We start from the raw sequence: 21,425 nt of genomic DNA on the forward strand, positions 1-21,425 counted from the left end.
AAAAAAAAAAAAAAAAAAAGAAATCAAGAAAGAAAGCAATTAGCATTCTAAATAAATGGAATCTATGTTCATGGATTGGAAGACAATACTGTTAAGATGCCAACTCTCCATATTGGTCCACAAATTAAGCACAATCCCTATCAAAGATCTAAACATAAAAGCAAAGACTATACACATCGTAGAAGAAAACACAGGAGTCAAAAATCTTCATGACCTTGGATTAGCCAATAATTTCTTAGAAACATCTCAAAAGTGCAAGTGACAAAAGAAAAAATAAATTGAACTTCCTTAAAAATTTAAACTCTGGTCATGTAAAGGACACCATTCAAGAAAATAAAAAGATAACCCATAGAATGAGAGAAAATATATGCTATCATATATCTGTAAGTGTCTAGTATCCAGAATATGTAAACAATTCTTGCAACTCAACAATAAACAGGCAATCCAATTTAAAAAGGACTGAAAGGTTTGTAGAGACATTTCTCCAAAGAAAATATATAAATGGCCAATAAGCTTGTGAAAAAATAAGCTCAAAATAATTAGGCATATATACAAATCAAAACCACAATTAGACACCACTTTACATCCATCATGATGGCTATAAGAAGAAAGACAGCCAGGTGAGGAAACTCATGCCTGTAATATCAGCACTCTGGAAGGCCAAGGCAGGAGGATCTCTTGAGCCCAAGAGCTTAAGACAAGCCTAGGCAACATAGCTAAACCTCGTCTGTACAAATTTTTTTTTTTTAAATAATCAGGCATGGTGGTGTGCATCTGTGGTCCCAGCCACTCAGGAAGGAGATTGAGGTGAGAGGATTGCTTGGGCCCAAGATGTTGAGGGCAGTGAGCCATGATCATGCCATTGCACTTCTTCCCTGTCTCAAAAGAAGAAGAGGCCCAAGAGGTTGAGGACAGTGAGCTGTGATCATGCCACTGCACTTTAGCCTGGGCAACAGAGTGAGACCCTATCTCAAAAGAAGAAGAAAAAGAAAAAAGAAAGAAGGAGAATAAGGAGGAGGAGGGGAAGAAGGAGAAGAAGAGGAGGAGAAGAAGAACAGACAGACAAATAACAAGTATTGGTGAGGATGTCAGGGGTTGACAAGAAGGAATAGTAAGAGTCCTTGTTAATGAAGATAGGGGTTTCTTTTTTGCAGGGACAAAAATGTTCTGGTTTTAGAGAATGGTGCACAGTGGATTTAGAGATGGTTGCACAGCTTTGTGAATAGGTGTACTAAAAACCAATGAATGGTACACTTTAACAGAGTGAATTTTATGACCTGTGAATTATATGTCATTAAAGCAGCGATGAAAAATAAAAAGAGAGAAAAGGGGAGAGAGGGAAGAGGTAGAATGTTTGAACTAAATCTTCATCTTCCTATTTAGGAGTCAGAAGGTATTGTCCAAAATTGATAAATCAAATTAGAGAGGTGTATTAGTCTGTTTTCACACTGCTGTAAAGATACTACCGAGAGTGTGTAATTTATAAATGAAAGAGGTTTAATTGGCTCACAGTTCTGCGTGGCTGGGAAGGCCTCAGGAAACTTTCTATCATGGCGGAAGGGGAAGCAGGCATGTCTTACATGCCAGCAGGAGAGAGAGAGAAAGTGAAGTGGGAAGAGCCCCTTATAAAACCATCAGATCTTGTGAGAACTCACTCATTATCACTTCAGCCTGAGCAACAGGGTGAGACCCTATCTCAAAAGAAGCATGGGGGAAACCGTCCCCATGATCCTATCACCTCCCTCCCCTGACACATGGGGATCACAGGTCCCTCCCTCCACATGCGGGAATTACAATTCAAGATGAAATTTGGGTGGGGACACAGAACCAAACCATATCAGGAGGTATGATCATAGAGCAGCAGAGGAAATTCCAGAAGAATTAAAGAAACAGTTAAAATTGCTTTGGGGACTGGGGTAAGAATGCCACTTTTCAACATTATTATCTTTCTACTTTTTTTTACTTGTTATTGTGTGTATATTATTTTGATATGCCAACTTAAAATAATCAAAATGATCAAAATCTAGTTTAAAGGGAGTTTATTCAGGCACAAAGTTTGAAGATGAGCTGCCTGGGAAGCACAGATTCCAAAGAAAGGAAGTCAGTGCTCCAAAGTGTAGAAGCTTGCGATTGTTTATATAAACAAAGTTTGGGGAAGCGTAACAGAATCTCAACATCCTTCTATATAAGGTTTAATGCATAATTACAACATCTGGTTAGCTGAGGTAGTCTTTTTCCTTTTGGGAAAGGTATAGTTAACCTTCCACACTAACGATGTAAGTCATGGGATCTTAAAGAGGTTTAATTGGCTCACAGTTCTGCGTGACTGGGAAGGCCTCAGGAAACTTACCATCATGGCGGAAGGGGAAGCAGGCATGTCTTACATGGCAGCAGGAGAGAGAGAGAAAGTGAAGCGGGAAGAGCCCCTGGTCTAAGTTAGGCACAGGACAATAAAGGAGGCAGTTCATCTACAACAAAGATTAGTGATTGGAAAGGGAGGAGGTCTTTGGTCTCTGGTCTCTCCCAGTCATTTACAGAACAAGAGCAATGAGGAAGAGAGTTCAACTATAACCTAAGAAGCAGAAGTTGCAAATATGCCATGTGACAGTCTCCAGGGCTTAACTCCCCACATGGCATAATAAATTTAGAGTCCTGCATATTTTTTCTTTTACAGATATAAAAATATAGATAGATATTCAAAATGCAAGCATATTTTCGAGGCTTATTTATTTATTTATTTATTTATTTATTTATTTATTGAGACAGTGTATCCGTCTGTCACCCAGGTTGGAGTCCAGCAGCGTGATCTCAGCTCACTGCAACCTCTGCCTTCCAGGCTCAAGCGATTCTCCTGCCTCAGCCTCCCAAGTAGCTGGGATTACAGGTGCTGAGCCACCACCGCCCGGCTAATTTTTGTATTTTTAGTAGAGATGGGATTTCACCATGTTGGCTAGGCTGGTCTCAAACTCCTGACCTCAAGTGATCCATCCGCCTTAGCCTCCCAAAGTGCGGAATTATAGGTGTGAGCCACCCCGCCCGGCCCAAAATGCAAGCATTTTTTCAAATGCTCCTAGAGCTTCAGGCCAGGACAGGGGAAGCTTTGAAAAGTACTCCTGGGACACGGAGATGCAGCTTCGGACCCAGACTCTTCCTGGAAACTGTCTGCACAGTGAAATCTTGTCTCAGCTCCATGCCTGCTGCTGTTCCCCCACTGCATGTCCTGCTGTGGCCAGATGACCCAGTCTGGGCTTGAGCAAGGGTAATGACTGATACAGATTTTTCCCAACCAGCTGAGAGATCAGAGAGTGACAGTGTCAAAAACGGAATGGTGAAAAGAATGAACTGTAAAATTAATTAAATGTCATCTACTCAAAAATGCAGCAAGCCTGGAATAAGCACACGGGCCAAGGCTTAAACAGTCAGCACTCAGCTCCCATGTACCTCTTTATTGTCCCCCCAAGAGTGTGCCAAGAAATTGGGGGTTCATGCTGTCATCAGTGTCTCCACCCCTCAGCTTCTATCACTTTAATTCCAAACCACTCCTCTCCTGGGTTGACTCTGTTGCTTAGCTAGCATACAGCTCAGACAGCTCTCCATTTGATCCAGTACTCAAGAAATTTAAGAAAAGAAAAAACAACCAAAAAAAAAAAAATGGTGTGTCAGGTAATTTTGTCCCGGATCTTTCCCTCCGAGTCATGAATATAATAGATTTGACTTTTTACGTTGTGTGCCCCCCTAAGAAGCATAAAAGAAAGGTTACCCTGGCAAGCAGCTAGAAAAGAGTTTAATTAATCCCAAAGTGTGTGCCTCGTTTGGAAAGCACATCACAAAAGAATCCTGTGTTTACTGAACTAGATCCTTAAGGCTATTATCCCTCCACCAATGGTGAGATTTTTCTGAGGGAGCCGCGTCCCTTGTGGTCTGCGGTACTGCCGTTAAAACTAAGATCCACCCAGGGAACTAGGATTGAAGATGCTGAAGGTGCAGGAACTTTGCCCTTGGCGGAGGGAATTGGGGGCCCCTGAGTTTGTGCAAAGTTGTCTAAGCCCTAACCCTGTGGATTTCTTCACTCTCTTGGGTGGAGGGGAGAGTGCCCAGCTGGCTTTCCCCAGACCATTCCCAAGAAGCAGAAGTGGTAGGGAGCTGCCTTTGATGTGCTTCTGGTTTGCCATCCCTTTTTTGAAAGCAAATGCTGTCCTACCTTAGCAGATGTGCTAGGACTAACCAGAAACTGGTTGCCCTAAAATTTAAAAATGCAATCATGGTTTTTTGCTTTTGTTTTTGATTTTGAGACCAGATCTCGCTTTGTCACCCAGGCTGGAGTGAATCGGTGTGATCATAGTTCACTGCAGCCTCGACTTACTGGGCTCAAGTGATCCTCCCACCTCAGCCTCCCACCGAGTAGCTGAGACTATAGACACATGTTATCAAGCCTGTCTCATCTATTTATTTTTTGGAAAGCTATATTACCCAAGCTGATCTCAAACTCCTGGGCTCAAGTGATCCTCCCGCCTCTGCCTCCTAAAGTGTTGAGATTACGGGCGTGAGTCACTGTGCCCAGCCTATCAATTAAATGAGTGACTTTTTTTTTTTTTTTGAGACAGAGTCTCACTCTGTAACACAGGCTGGAGTGCAGTGGCAAGATCTCGACTCACTGCAACCTCCACCTCCCAGGTTCAAGTGATTCTCCTGCCTCAGCCTCCCAAGTAGCTGGGATTACCAACTCCCACTGCCACACCCGGCTAATTTTTATTATTTTTAGTAGAGACGGGGTTTCATCACGTTGGCCAGGCTGGCCTCGAACTCTGATCTCAGGTGATCCACCCGCCTCAGCCTCCCAAAGTCCAAAGTGCTGGGATGACTAGCGTGAGCCACCGTGCCTGGTCTTTTTTTTTTTTTTTTTAAGAAGCTTAGGCCACTACATCATGGGTGAACCTTGAAAACGTTATGCTAAGGGAAATAAACCAGTCAGTCACAAGAGGACAAAATTTGTATGATTCCACTCATATGAGAGAAGTAGAGTCATGGAATTCATAGAAAGTAGAATGGTGGTTTCCAGAGGATAAGGGGGTGGCGGGGGAATGGGGAGCTTTTGTCTAATGGGTACAGAGTTTCAGTTTCACAAGATGAAGAGCTCTGGAAACGGATGGTGGTGATAGCTGCACAACTGTGAATATACTTATGCCACTGAATGGTATACTTAACATGGTTAAAATAGGCCTGGCGCAGTGGCTCACACTTGTAATCCCAACACTTTGGGAGGCCGAGGTGGGCGGATCACCTGAGGTTGGGAGTTGGACACCAGGCTGACTAACACAGAGAAACCCCGTCTCTACTAAAAATACAAAATTAGCCACGCGTGGTGGCACATGCCGGTAATCCCAACTACTCGGGAGGCTGAGGCAGGAGAATCACTTGAACCCGGGAGGTGGAGGTTGAGGTGAGCCAAGATCGTGCCACTGCATTCTAGCCTAGGTGACAGAACGAGACTCTGTCTCAAAAAAAAAGTGGTTAAAATAGTACATTTTATTATATGTATATTTTACTAGAATTTTAACAAATAAATTGGGCCAGGCAAGCTGGCTCACACCTGTAATCCCAACACTTTGGGAGGCTATGGAGGGAGGATAACTTGAGCTCAAGAGTCCAAGATCAGCCTGAGCAACATAATGAAACCCCATCTCTACAAAACATGCAAAAATTAGCCAGGCGTGGTGGCACATGACTGTGGTCCCGGCTACTTAGGAGGCTGAAGTGGGAGGATCATTTGAGCCTGGGAAGTAGAGGTTGTAGTGAGCTGAGATGCTGCCACTGCATTCCAACCTGGGAGACAGAGCGAGACCCTATCTCAAAAAAAAAAAAAAAAAAAAAAAAAAAAAAAAAAAAAAAAAAAAGGCCAGGTGTGGTGGCTCATGCCTGTAATCCTAGCACTTTGAGAGGCCGAGGTGGGCAGATCACCTGAGGTCAGGAGTTCGAGACCAGCTTGGCCAACACGGTGAAACCCCGTCTCTACTAAAAATACCAAAAATTAGCTGGTCGCGGTGGTGCGCGTCTGTAGTTCCGGCTACTCGGGAGGCTAAGGCAGGAGAATTGCTTGAACCCAGGAGGTGGAGGTTGCAGTGAGCTGAGATGGTGCCACTGCACTCCATCCTAGTAACAAAGCAAGACTCCATTTCAAGAAAAAAAAAAAATTAATTAACAAAAATAGCTCGGGTCTTAGTCTATTAAAAAATATACGGCATCCTGCTTTATTGTAGGTGTTAGCATTATGTTGATTTCAAAGACAGCTTAGCAGCCCAGGCAGGGGCAGCTCAGTGGGCATCTGAGGGCAAGCCCGGACTCTTCTGGAGCCTGGGAGGGAGGAAACTTCTCCTCCTCATGAGTAATGACTGTGGTTTTCTGGCAAACATTAAGAAGGAAGGAACTAAAAATACTTCTCGGCCACTCTGCCAAAACTGCACAGTGCTCGGAACGTACCAGGCCAACATGTTGAAGCACTTTCAGAGTGAGAGGGATCTGCCTAAACACCAAGGTCAAAGTCAGTTCACACCTTCGCCTTTGCCTCTTGCTGAGGCGAGAGGAAGGAGGAAGGACGGGGCCGCCATCACAGCTCTAGACCACTGTCCACCCAGGAGAGAGGCAGCGGCAAGGGGAACCAGCCCAGACCCCGCGCGTGTGGTCACAGAGAGGCCTCCCCCGGCCAGCTGCAGGGCCCAGTTGAGCGCTGCCAGGAGGGGCCTCTTCTGCTGCCAACTCCAAGAAGCTAAGGCAGAAAGAGCAGCATAGACATTTCCCTAATGCGTCCTCCCGAGCTGCGGGAATCCAAGCCGAGACACCTGCGGAGGGGGGAGAAGAAGGGGAGAAATAGGTGTGAGAAGGGCAGCCCAGGTGGAGCATGGTCCTGGAGGGAGGAGCTTCTTAAACTCCACTGTGCACGGGACTCACTGGGGGCTCCGGTTACAAAGCAGATTCTGATTCAGCCGATCTTGGGTGGGGCCAATATCCCGCCTTTCTAACAAGCGCCCAGGTATGCCGACGCAGCTGGCCCATGGACCACACTTTGAGCAACAAAACAAACCCCCCCACCCCTCCGCCAGGCACAGTGGGCAAATAGGGATGGGAGTTCAGGGTTGGCAGTAGTGACTCGGGTGTGGTGAGGTCCTGGTTTGGGGACTGAGGAACATTTTCTGAATCCTGCCTTACCGTACAGGTGGGCTTGAGAGCCAACGGCCTGTGGCTTTGTATCAGGTGTTTTGATGGTTAAGATTGAGTGTCAACTTGATTGGATTGAAGGATATAGAGTATGGATCCTGGGTGTGTCTGTGAGGGTGCTGCCAAAGGAGATTCACATTTGAGTCATGGGCTGGGAAAGGCAGACCCACTTTCAATCTGGGTGGGCACCATCTAATCAGCTGCCAGCTCGGCTAGAATGTAAGCAGGCAGAAAAATGTGGAAAGAGAGACTGGCCCGCCTCCCAGCCTACGTCTTTCTCCCATGCTGGATGCTTCCTGCCCTCGAACATCGGACTCCAGGTTCCTCAATTTTGGAACTCGGACTGGCTCTTCTTGCTCCTCAGCCTGCAGATGGCCTGTTGTGGGACCTCGTGATGGTGTGAGTTAATACTTAATAAATTCCCCTTTATATATATACATTTTATATATATAATATATATATAATCCATTAGTTATATATTCCATTATATATAATATATATTCCATTATATATCATATATTCCATTATATATCATATATTCCATTATATATAATATATATTCCATTATATATATATTATATATATATATATTCCATTAGTTCTGTCCCTCTAGAGAACCCTAATACAGATGTGAAAGAATGTTACTCAGTTTGGGTGCTGCCAAGTGGGTTTGGGGAGTACAGGTACCCACTAACCACTGGAGAAAGAGTGTCATTGCAGAAAGGGTACACACTGACCCAAATGAGGAAGCCTCAGTGTCTGACACACCTAGATTCAAACCCCAGGTGTTCCACATCAACCACGTGCCCTTGGGCAGATCATTCTGAGCCTCAGTTTGTTTATGTATCTATCACCTTTCTGTGACTGATAGAATAATGGCCCACAACCATGTATGAATACATGTCCTAACCCCCAGAGCCTGTGAATATGTGATTTCATATCACAAAGGTCTTTTTATTTTTTTCTTTGGTGAGACTGAGTCTCACTCTGTCACCCAGGCTGAGGTGCAGTGGTATGATCTTGGCTCACTGCAACCTCCACCTCCGGGTTCAAGTGATTCTCCTGCCTCAGCCTCCCAAGTAACTGGGATTACAGACATGCACCACCACACCCGGCTAATTTTTGTATTTTTAGTAGAGACGGGGTTTCACCATGTTGGCCAGGCTTGTCTCAAACTCCTGACTTCAGGTGATCCACCTGCCTTGGCCTCCCAAAGCACTGGGATTACAGGTGAAAGCCACCTCACCCGGTTCACAAAAGATCTTTACAGATGTGATAAAATGGAAAGATGTTGAATTATGGGGACTCTCCTGCATCATCCAGGTGGACCCAGTGGGATCACAAGAGTCCTTAGAAGGTGGAGGCATGAGAGTCAGAGTCTGAGAAGGAGATGGGATCACAACCACCAAGGTCAGAGCGAGATATGAAGAGGCAGCACTGCTGGCTTTGAAGAGGAGGAGGAGGGGACCACAAACCAAGGGATGTGGGCAGCCTGGAGGAGCTGGAAAAGGCAAGGAAAGGGATTCTCCTGCAGAGCCTAGAGCAGGAACGCAGCTCTGCCAATGCCTTCATTTTGGTCCAGTAAGACCCATTTCCTCCATAACTGTAAGATAATAAATGGATGTGTTGTTTTAGGGCACTACGTTTGTGATGACAGGTTACAACAGGAGTAGGAAATGCATGTACTTTCCCACAGGATATTTACAAAGATTAATGAAATTGTCAGCGGGCAGTGGCTCACACCTGTAATCCCACCACTTTGGGAGGTCGAGGTGGGTGGATCACTTGAGGTCAGGAGTTCAAGACCAGCCTGGGCCAACACGGTGAAACCCCATCTCTACTAAAAATACAAAAATTAGCCAGACTTGGTGGTGGGCACCTATAATCCCAGCTACTCAGAAGGCTGAGGCAGGAGAATCACTTGAACCCAGGAGGGGAAGGTGGCAGTGAGCTGAGATGGTGCCACTGCACTCCAGCCTGGGCTCTGTCTCAAAAAATAATAATAATAATAATAATAATGAAATTATGCATCTTGGAGCACAGGGTCAAAAAGAGAAAAGAAATTATGCATCTGTAGGGTTCCCAGCACAGAACCCTGCTCTCCTTAAGCTGCAGTTGTTAGCAGGCTTGCGCCGTGTCATGCATAGCAGGGACAAGCATGTTTATTACTGTCAGGAATATAGGTGCCGCTCTATCGGGGCGCCCCCACCCTCCCCTGCACCAGAGCAATGGAGATTTCTCATACCATGGCTGATCGCTAAATGGTGACCACAGACCTCCTGAATCCACACACTTCGATGACTCTCAGGTCAGACAATCACTGGAGTAGGGGAAGGAGGGGTCCCCAAAGTATGATCAGGAACCACTGATGAAGCACAAAGGGGACATTCATCCTGAGGATTCCAGCCAGCATCATGCCCTTTCCTTTACCTAAGAGAGAAAAGTCTCTAAACCTGCGAACTTCACACACACACACAGACACACACAATGCCATTTGAGGCCAGACATCATGGCTCACACCTGCAATCCCAGCACTTTAGGAGGCCAAGGCAGGAAAATCACTTGAGCTTCGGAGTTCAAGACCAGCCTGGGCAATGATGTGGCAAGACCTCGTCTCTACGAAAAAATTAGATAAAATAAAATTAGCCAGGCATGGTGGTGTGCACCTGTAGTCTCAGCTACTCAGGACACTAAGACAAGAGAATTTCTTGAGCCCAGGAGTTTGAGGTCAGTCTGGCCAACTTAACGAAACCTCTTCTCTAAAAAAAACAAAAAACAAAAAAATTAGCCAAGCATAATGGTGCGTGCCTATTTGTAGTCCCAGCTACTTAGGAGGCTGAGGTGGGAGGATCACTTGAGCCTGGGAGGCAGAGGTTGCAGTGAGCTGAGATCGCAGCACTGCACTTCAGCCTGGGCAACAGCAAGACCCTGTCTCAAAAAAAAAAAAAGCCATTTTGGAAATGGGGAGGCAATAGTGTAAAATGGGCTCATCTGCAGTCACAATTTTGGGTTGATACAAATGAAACAGACATAGAGTTGAGGCTCCGTAAAGGAGGGGGTGGTAGGGACCGAGGCTACTCAGTCCTAACCAGGACTGAGATCTCCTTGGCTCCGGGATTACCAGCCTTAGACATGGGCCCAGGCACAATGTATTATAACTATGAAGTCAGTTCTTCAAATTATGATCATTTCAGGAACCAATTTTTATGAGAAAATAAATTTTAAATAATAGCATTTTAAACTTTTTATGGTTACATTTGCCATGTGACCGGTGACAAGGCATATTTTTGCACTAAATGGGATGCATTTATCTCCAAAGTAACACTCACTCATAGGAACCACATTTGCAGGATGAAGGGACAGGCTGAATCAGACAGCCATTCTTTTCACCTGTGACACAGAAGCCCATGTTCAGCGGGGAAAAACACATGCACACAAGGATAAAGGTAGGATAGTCGGGCCCATGAGTCTAAAGTAGGTCCCTAAAAGGCAGAGGAAGATTCTGAACAGAGCAATAGATTTTTGAGACAGAGTCCCGCTCTGTCGCCAGGCTGGAGTGCAGTGGCGTGATCTCGGCTCACTGCCACCTCTGCCTCTCAGGTTCAAGTGATTCTCATGCCTCAGCCTCCCGAGTAGCTGGAACTACAGGCATGAGCCACCACGCCCAGCTAATTTTTGTATTTTTAGTAGAGATGGTATTTCACCAAGTTGGCTAGGCTGGTCTTGAACTCCTAACCTCAGGTGATTCGCCTGCCTCGGCCTCCCACAGTGCTAGGATCACAGGCGTGAGCCACCATGGCTGGCCCAGACCAATAGATTTTAATTCAGGCCCGGCAAACATAGTAGTTCGTGTGTGTGTGTGTGTGTGTGTGTGTGTGTGTGTGTGTGTGTCTGTGTTTGCTTTACTCATTTGTTTAGCTGTTAAATAGTTTAACTTTGGTCTTATACTTCCCAAAACTTCCAAAAACGGAAAACAAACTTCAATGGATAATGAGTTATCTACCTATCTCTCCACGTTCCTATGGGAACACAGTGGGTCGGAGCTGACCTGCTGTCTGTGCAGGCCTTCGGAGGTCAGGCAGCAGACAGTTGGAGCATGTGGATGGGAGGTTTGCTGGAAGGAAGACCCATGAAACTAGGCATGGGAGGCTCACATAGTATCTTTTGTCCCTGGAGAGAAGGACAGGATGCTTTTGTATAGTGCTTTACAGTTTACACACTCCTTTTCTAAATGCTTTGTCACCTGCCTGGAACTGTCTACAGAATTTGTAGGGCCTGGTGCAAAATGAAAATGCAGGCCCCTTGTTAAAAATGTATAACTGGATATAGTGGCTCACACCTATAATCCCAGCACTTTGGGAGACTGGAGCCTAGGAGTTCAAGAGAAGCCAGCGCAACATACTGAGACCCGATCTCTGCAAAGTAAATAAATTAGCCATCTATGATGGTGCGCGCCTGTAGTCCCAGCTACTTGGGAGGCTGAGGCAAGAGGATTGCTTGAACCCAGGAGTTTGAGGCTGTAGTGAGCTACGATTGCACCACTGCTCTCCAGCCAGGACAACAGAGCTGGAGCCCATCTCTGAAAAAAAAAAAAATAATTTTTAATAGGAATTTTAAGACAGCAAATCATTAAGCCAAGTACTGGGCCCTCTGTGACTTCCTGGCTGGCTGCTTGTGAAGCTGGCCCGCCCCCTGCATAATATTCAGAATTCAATAGTTGAAATCATACCCTATACGTTCTCCACCAGGCCCACAGGCACCCCTTACCCAGCCCGCCCCCTACTCCCAGTCATGCTTTCAGCTGCAAATCACAAAAGCCCAAAACTGGCTTAAACAATAAGGACGTTTGTTGGATCAAATGACTGGAGGCCGAGAGAAAGGGTGGGCTTTCGGACCTAGCTAATCCACCGGCTCTGCCTCAGTTTCCCTGCCATGCTCTGAGTCCTGCCCTCTTGAGCTAGTGATGTCATCCTTGGGGCAGAAGCGAGAATGGCTGCCGCAGCTTGGGGCTCTGCCATTTATTTGTGCACAGCAATGTCTGAAGGAAGAGAGACCACTTCTCCCTAAGGCCGTTCCTTACAAACAAGGACATTTCCTTCCCAGCAGTGTCCTTGAGAAAACATCAAACTGACCTGCAGAGCCAACCCTGAACCACTCCCTGTCACACAGGAATGCTACTTGCTGGCCCGACCTCAGATTCTTTGACCAAGAACAAGCAAGGGGAAGGAGTGGAATTAGCTTGATCGGCTTCAGCAGCCCATCCCCACCCAGCTGGGGTCAAACCACTGCACCACATTGCTGCTGCTCAATGCAGAGTGCTGCCGACCACTCTCAATGACAGTCCCCATGCCCCGCCTATCATTTGGTGAAAACTGCCTATGGGCAGCTGTATTTCATAGCATATGACATTGACCCTTACCCATATTTGATAGGACTGTGGGTCCCCCTGACCTAGAACAGCCAATCCAAGGACTGTGCATCATCCTGGTTTAGAAAGATGAGGTAGCCCGGCCCAGTGGCTCATGCCTATAATCCCAGCACTTTGGGAGGCTGAGGAGGGCGGATCACTTGAGGTGAGGAGTTCAAAACCAGCCCGGCCAACATGGTGAAATCCGTCTCTACTAAAAACACAAAAATTAGCCGGATGTGGTGGTGCACACCTGTGGTCCCAACTACTCTGGAGGCTGAGGCAGGAGAATCACTTGAACCCAGGAGGTGGAGGAGGTTGCAGTGAGCGGAGATTGTGCCACTGCCCTCCAACCTGGGCAATAGAGTGAGACTCTGTCTCAAAAAAAAAAAAGAGCTGGACCAAACAGCTTCTTGCCTGGGGCATTTGAAAGAAGAAACCATAAGCTTGAGAGAATGGGGCAGTTAATGTTAAAAGTTGACATTCGCAGCCATGAAAAAGAACAAAATCATATTTTTTTTTTTTTTTAATGGAGTCTCACTCTGTCACCCAGCTGGAGTGCAGTGGCACGATCTTGGCTCACTGCAGCCTCCACCTCCCTGGTTCAAGTGATCCTCCTGCCTCAGCCTCCCGAGTAGCTGGGATTACAGGCGTGCACCACCATGCCCAGCTAATTTTTTGCATTGTTGCTAGAGATGGGGTTTCACCATGTTGATCAGGCTGGTCTTGAACTCCTGACTTCAAGTGTTCCGTCTTCCAAGATCATATCTTTTGCAGCAACAGGGATGCAGCTGGAGGCCATCATCCTAAGCAAATTAACAAAGGAACAGAAAACCAAATATCACATGTTCTTACTTATAAGTAAGAGCTAAAATTTGGGTACTCAGGGACATAAAGATGCCAGCAATGCACTCTGGGGCGCCGGGCATGTCGGCTCACATCTGTAGTCCCAGACCTTTGAGGAGTGGAGGTGGGAGGATTACTTGACCTGAGGAGACCAAGACCAGCCTAGGCAACATAGCAAGACCTTGTCTCTACTAAAAATTAAAAAACAAAAAAAATGAGCCAGGCATGATGGTGCACGCCTGTGGTCCCAGCTACTAGGGAGGCTGAGGTGGGAAGATCACTTGAGCCTGGGACGTTAGCCAGAGTGCCACTGCACTCCAGCCTGGGCAACAGAGTGAGCCTGTCTAAAAAAAGAAAAGAAAAGAAAAGAAAAAAGACACTGGGGACTCCTAGAGAGGAGAAGGAGGGGGACAGGGTTGAAAAACTAACTACTGGGTACTATGCTCACCCCCTGGGTGATGGGATCCATTGTACCCCAAACCTCAGCATCACACAATATTCCAGTGTAACAAACCTGCACAGGTACCTCCAAATCTAAAATAAAACTTGGGGGAAAAAACTTGACCTTTAAACATTATAACATAGAAAGAAGCCAGAGAGGCCACAGAGGGCCCTGTGCAACTGAAGCTATGAGGGAGAAAAAACGTGGATTGGATGAGTGTATAAAGTAGATGTAGACTGACAGGCGAGACACAGCAGGAGAGAGCAGGGAACAGGAGGCCTGAAGGAGCCCCTGACTGTGTCAAGGGCAGAACACCCGAGGGAAACCCACACACTCCTGCTCCCGCGGCCCCTGGGGCAGCCCTGGGTCCAGAAGTGTCCTTTTGCGGCTGTAAGACTTCAATTCGCCTGTCCGGCTTTTCCTGGGCTCCTGTGCCTGGGTATCTCCTTCTTCACCCACCAGTCTCCCGTTCCTTGAGTGTCTTTTCGGTTTTTCTTACAACCAGAAGAGTTCTGTCTTAAACAGGGATCTTAGATGTAATTGCACTTTTCAGCTGAGTAAGAGGACAGAAATACAAGAAAAGAGCCATTCATTCGCTGAACACATGTTGAGAACTCTCTGTGCCCTGAGTCACTATGGGGAGACAATGATAACTTGAATCCCCAGTATTACTGAGGAAAGAAAGAAGACAGCAAAGCAAGTAATTCTACTGCGATGAGATGAGCATGAGAGGAGGAGGAAGGAAATGATTGTCTCCAAACCCCAGCACCCTCAGAGCCAAATGTCTCCGAAGCATAAACCACACTGGAAATGTATGCTTGGAGTTGAAGATGAGATGCAAATGTTTGATAATGAACAAGCATATGGAAATGTATTTCAGCTCCCCTCCTTACCACTATCCCGGACCTGCAATCCTTCCATCTCTGTTATAAAGAATTAAAAACAAACAAACAAGGTATATCCTGAGAGCTTTGCACAGATTAATTTTTACAGTGGGTGAAGCCCACAAAAGTGAAGCCTTTGGTTACTGAGAACTGTGATAACAAAAGCAATATCCATGGTAACTGATCAGAAACATAGGAAATCTATGACGAACCTCTGATGAAACAGATAATCAGACTAGATGATACTAACTCATTAATCTAGTTATAGAACCTTCCAAGAAAAAGAATTGTACCTTCAGAGAAGCAGGAGACCCACATCTCAACACAACATCCATCTGTTTCAGGATTCCAAGGGAATCACCTTTTTCTCCGAAAATAGATAGGGATCTGAGTCCCAAAATCTTAGTGTGTGTTGGCAGGTTGGGGGATGGGCAGGAGGCATGTAATGAGGAAGAGCTTGCATATTTTGATGGGGAAAATTTAGCTTCACTTTCTTGATTCATTTGTCTCAAGAGCATTTAGTATATCCACTGGCCCATGTGTGTAATCCCAACACTTTGGGAGGCCAAAGTGGGAAGATTGCTTGAGACCAGGAGTCTCAAAAAAAAAATTTTTTTTTTCTGAGACAGGGTCTCACTCTGTCACCCAACCTCCCCCTCCCAGGTTCAAGCGATTTTCCTGCCTCAGCCTCCTGAGCAGCTGGGACTACAGGCATGCACCACGACTCCCAGCTAATTTTCATATTTTTAGTAGAGACGAGGTGTCACCATGTTGGCCAGGCTGGACTTGAACTCCTGACCTCAGGTGATTTGTCTGCCTCGGCCTCCCAAAGTGCTGGGATTACAGACATGAGCCACCACAACTGGCCTACAAAAAAATTTTTACACTTTGGGAGGCCGAGGCGGGTGGATTATGAGGTCAGGAGATTGAGACCATCCTGGCTAACACGGTGAAACCCCATCTCTACTAAAAATACAAAAAATTAGCCAGGCGTGGTGGCGGGTGCCTGTAGTCCCAGCTACTCGGGAGGCTGAGGCAGGAGAATGGCATGAACCTGGGAGGCGGAGCTTGCAGTGAGCAGAGATCGTGCCACCGCACTCCAGCCTGGGTGACAGAGCAAGACTCCATCTCAAAAAAAAAAAAAAAAAATTTACAGGTATGGTAATGCGCCTGTAGTAACAGCTACTTGGGATACTGAGGTGATAGGATTGTTTGAGGTTGGGAGTTCAAGGCTGCAGTGAGCTATGATCACACCGCAGCACTCCAATCTGGGTGACAGAGTGAGACCTTGTTTCAAAAAACAAAATTTTTAAGGCCAGGCATAGTGGCTCATTCCTATAATCCCAGCATTTTGGGAGGCCGAGGCAGGCAGATTGTCTGAGATCAGGAGTTCGAGACCAGCCTGCCCAACATGGTGAAACCCCATCTCTACTAAAAATACAAAAAAATTAGCGTGGTGGCATGTGCCTGTAATCCCAGCTACTCAGAGGCTGAGGCAGGAGAATCGCTTGAACCCGGGAGGTGGAGGTTGTAGCGAGCCAAGATAGCACCACTCCACTGCAGCCTGGCGGACAGAGCGAGACTCCCTCGCCAAAAAAACAAACAAACAAACAAACAAAAACAGATTCAAGCAATTTTCCTGCTTTACCCTCCTGAGTAGCTGGGATTATAGGTGCGTGCCACCACGCCCGGCAAATTTTTGTATTTTTAGCAGAGACGAGGTTTCACCATGTTGGTCAGACTGGTCTCGAAATTCTGACCTCATAATCTGCCCACCTCAGCCTCCCAAAGTGCTGAGATTACAGGCATGAGCCACTGCGCCCGGCCAAAATTATTATTTTTTTTTAAATCCACTGTGGATTCACAGATTGATGTTGAATATTGAAAGGCACATTTAAGAAAGCAGTAAAGTCCCGTGTTTGGGGAAACCTCTGCCCAGGCCTCTGAAGCAAAAAAGGTCCAAGGAAATTTGTGCTAAACTTTGCAGGGCTTTAGCTGTGTGTGCGTGTGTGTGTGTGTGTGTGTGTGTGTGTGTGTGTGTATTTCACTCTGTTGCCCAGGCTGTAGTGCAGTGGTGCAATCATAGTTCACCACAGCCTCCATCTCCCGAACTCAAGCAATCCTTCCACTTCAGGCTCCCTAGTAGCTGGGACTACAGACATGCCACCATGCCCACCTGGACTTTAGCTTAATTCTCACAGACTTAGAAGAGACATGTACCATGCACAAGACCCCAGCGAAGGCCTGGGGTGTGATTGCTTGGCAATTAGCCCTGGCCCAGTGGCATTTCCGCTAATGTGGCTTGGAGAGTAACCTGCAACCCTAGGTGTGGATGGATAGGACTTTATGCCCAGCTCTTCCTCTTTCTATGAATGTCTCTATACCCAAAAGCTGGACAGAGTTATAGACCTTCCCCTCGTTGTTTGTGGGGACCTTGTGAACATGCACTATGTGCTATTAACTTCTGAAAGAAATAGCACGTAGGCGGCCGGGCGCGGTGGCTCACGCCTGTAATCCCAGCACTTTGGGAGGCCAAGGCGGGCGGATCACGAGTTCAGGAGATCGAGACCATCCTGGCTAACACGGTGAAACCCAGTCTCTACTGAAAAAATACAAAAAACTATCCAGGCGAGGTGGCGGGCGCCTATAGTCCCAGTTACTCAGGAGACTGAGGCAGGAGAATGGCGTGAACCCGGGAGGCGGAGCTTGCAGTGAGCAGAGATCGTGCCACTGCACTCCAGCCTGAGCGACAGAGCGAGACTCCGTCTCAAAAAAGAAAGAAAGAAAGAAAAGAAACAGCACTGTATAAATCATATGGGCTGAAATTTAATATTTATATTACAATCTAGAAAATCAAGACTGTGAAGATGGCCATCTGGTCCGCTGAAGGAAACGGGAATTGATTTCCTCATGAAGTCATGGTGTGACAAACCCCTGGCCAGATGTGACCTGGCAGATGTCCACATCTGCATCAGAGAACCCACACTGTCATCCTTTCATACTTAGAAAACAGATTAATAACGTGGCAAGGAGTGATTACATTAACCGTGGAACAGCTGCCTATCTGATGAATTGGAACGGGCAGCAGTATATGCAAGTTACATTTCAGAGTCAATGAGTTTTGATAATTGAGTTTATCCCTAGCAATGAGTACAGTTCTAGGAAGTCTAGATAAAAGCGTTATGGGTTCTGCTGGCTTAAGTGTTTCCTGAGCAAGGACCATTAGCTTTGTGTGACTTTTTTGGACTTTTTGTTGTCATTACATCTGGGATAGAACGTCAGTGTTCTCCGGCCTCTTTGCCACCCCACAGGATCCCTTTTATTGTTTTGGTTTTGTTTTTTGTTGTTGTTATTTTGAGACAGTGTCTTACCCTGTCCCCCAGGCTGGAGTGCAGTGGCGTGATCTCAGCTCACTTCAACCTCTGCCTCCAGGTTCCAGTGATTCCCCTGCCTCAGCCTCCCGAGCAGCTGGGACTACAGGTGCACACCACCACACCCAGCTAATGTTTGTACTTTCAGTAGAGACGGGATTTCTTCATGTTGGCCGGGCTGTTCTCAAACTCCTGGCCTCAGGCGATCCTCCCACCTTGGCCTCCCAAATGCTGGGATTACAAGCGTGAACCACCTTGCCCAGCCCTAATCTCTTCTTATGAAGACAGCAGTCGTGTGGGATTAGAGCCCACCCTAATGGCCTCATTTTAACTCAATTACCTCTTGAAAGACCCTGTCTCCAAATAGAGTCACAATCTGAGGTACTAGGGGTTACAATTCATATGAATCATATGAATTTGGGGAACCATAGCATCAAGATTTATATTTACCTTATATATTCATGTTATAATATATACTGTATATGTTAATATAACATACTTATGTTATAATTTATACTATACATTTATGCTATATAACCATTATATATATATTTAAAAATCATCTGTCAATCATGCAAAATAAATTTGATAGGCCCCAGGCATAGTGTGGAAGCGGAAGGAGTGAGAACAGGGTGAATCTGGAAGACCCGGCACATAGCGCTGTAAAATAGCACAGGTGCAATAAGTGGAGAGCAAAAAAAGGTGGTTGTAATTAAATGCTGACCGGGATGGTACAATCCCTAACTACCGCAGGAGCTCAGGGAAGGGAGAGAAACCAGCGGCGGGCGGAAAGTGTGGAAGAGGCTTGTAGAGGGGTTGGACCTCAAAGCATGGGGCGGTTGTAGGTAGGAGAATTGAGGGGGAGCTACCTTAATAAAGAGGTGCAGGCAGAACCACAAGGACTAGCTTCATAGCTGGAGCTCCAGTTTGCAAAGCTTTCTATTTAAGATCTGGACAGGACTGCATTGCTGGGGTCTTCTCAGCCAAACTCATTAGCTTAGGAAGCCACTACTCAGGGCACAGTATTTAAATATGCAGGACTCTGCCCTTGCGTCTTAATTGATCCTGAAGAAATGCCCAGACATAACGCTGAGAACCCCAGTCAGCAGGAAGAGCACTTCCTTCATTCAGTGACTTGGTGTTTTGCATCTGCATCCTATTGGAACCCACCGGGCAACCTCTTACTGCCTCCAAAGCCCTCCTAGGAACTTAAAAACACCAGCCCCAGACAGGGGAGAAAAGTGGGGCCCCGCGGTGGGAGCAGTCACAGGAACCTGCCACCCGCTGTCAGGTACATGGCTGTGCGTGTTTCAATGGGACTTTTTTTTTTTTTACTTATTTTTAAACAACCTCAAATAACAATCTAGAAAAGTCAGACTCCAGAGAACAATGAGAAAATGTAGAGAAGCCAAATATAAAAATATGTGCATATTGCACATGCAGAAAATAAAACAAAATAAAAAAATCAATTCACTTCCACAGATTACAAGTGGAAATTCCCAGAGGGACGAGTAGATTTTGGAAGAGAAAAGAGATTATATTTTATGAGAAGAGATACAATAACCATTCTCTTCCCATAAAACAAGTGATGGAAGATTGTCTCTGCTTCATAGATATACACCGCACATTTTCAGGATAATACTAACAGGAAATCAATAGGATCTTTTATATGTGAAAAGACATTATCTCTCTGGACTCCCAGCACGGCTAATCAGGCTACAGAAGATCTTCACGAAAACTTGCCACTGGCCATTAATCTTGGTCCTGGGACAGTAAGTAGCCTGCAAATCCAGATCTTTGTTTATTTTTAAATTATCCTTATTATTTATTTATTTTTTTATGGGGGAGATAATCACGTTCAAAGCGTCACCCTCCATTAGAGCCACAGAGCCTCCAGATGACACTCTGTGACAAGTGGCTCCACGGCAGACCAGATGCTCCTGGAGAGCCCCTCCTGCCCACGTCCACGCTGGGTGATGGCCGTGTCATTAGCCACCAGAAGCTTTATCTGGGTATAATTTGATAGCTATGACAGGCTCAGTGGGATTTATGGGATCTCCTGGTTTTTGCCTTTATTGATCTGAAATAGAACCAAAGTTAATATTAGCAAAAAACACTTTGTGCTGGGGTCATTTACCCATGAAAGGCTTTGATGACTGGTGGCTTTGAGCATTTATTATACAAGTGTTCTTGGCCAGCTCCAGGTCATGAGTCTAATGATGGCCAACAGGCTACATATTCTGGCCCCTCCTCCCTCGGGACTGTCTAACCACTGTCCTGGTAAGGCCCTTTCTTTTTCCAAGAAACCTTAATCATCACAGGGTATAGAGCCCATTCGTATCAAGTTTGGATTTAGCACTGGCTCTGCCCTGGCATTAGTTTGCTCTGGCTGCCCTAACCAAGTATCAAAGTCTGGGTGGCTTAAAACAACAGAAATCTCAGTGGGGCAAAGTGGTTCATGCCTGTAATCCCAGCACTTTGGGAGGCCAAGGTGGGAGGATCACTTGAGGCCAGGATCATTTGAGTCTGGGCAACATAGTGAAACCCCCATCTCCAAGAAAATACAAAACAAAAACACACACACAAAAATTACAGGTATAGTGGTATGTGCCTGTAGTCCCTGCTACTTGGGAGGCTGGGGTGGGAGCATTGCTTGAGCCCAGGAGGTCAAGGCTGCAGTGAGCCAGGATCATGCCACTCTATTCAGCCTGGGTGACAGAGACTGTCTCTAATAAATATACATATATATACATATATATATATATATATATCTTCTCTCATAGTTCTGGAGGCTTGAAATCTAAACCCAGGCATCCCCAAGGCCATGCTTTCCCTGGTGGCTGTAAGGGAGGATCCTCCTTGTCTTTGCAGCTTACAGAGGTTGCCTTGACATCCCTCAACTTGAAGACACATCATCACGCCCAAAAGGTGGCCGTCTCCTCCCCGTGTCTTCACATCATCTTCCCTCTGTGTGTGAACCCATGTCTGAATTTCCCCCTTTTAAAAGGACACCAAGGCCTTGTAATCCCAGCACTTTGGGAGGCTGAGGCGGGCACGTCACAAGGTCAAGAGATTGAGACCATTCTGGCCAACATGGTGAAACCACATCTCTACTAAAAACACAAAAATTAGCTGGGTGTGGTGACGGGTGCCTGTAGTCCCAGTCACTCGGGAGGCGGAGGCAGGAGAATCGCTTGAACCCGGGAGGCAGAGGTTGCAGTGAGCCAAGATCACGCCACTGCACTGTAGCCTGGCCACAGCGC

The 21,425-nt window shown here is 46.2% G+C and overlaps 1 long non-coding RNA gene across 1 annotated transcript in view; it reads right to left on the reverse strand.

Annotated features, from left to right (window-relative positions):
* Nucleotides 1–19,939: 19,939 nt before the first annotated feature.
* LOC108517922 (uncharacterized) overlaps nt 19,940–21,425 on the reverse strand; it is a 5,352-nt gene continuing 3,866 nt past the window's right edge. Inside the window, exon 2 of the long non-coding RNA XR_001882245.1 lies at nt 19,940–20,242. This is a non-coding gene — a long non-coding RNA (uncharacterized LOC108517922). The remainder of the gene's footprint in view (nt 20,243–21,425) is intronic.

The sequence above is a fragment of the Rhinopithecus bieti genome, unplaced genomic scaffold, assembly GCF_001698545.2.
Source record: "Rhinopithecus bieti isolate Rb0 unplaced genomic scaffold, ASM169854v2 scaffold_40368, whole genome shotgun sequence".
Taxonomy (NCBI): domain Eukaryota; kingdom Metazoa; phylum Chordata; class Mammalia; order Primates; family Cercopithecidae; genus Rhinopithecus; species Rhinopithecus bieti.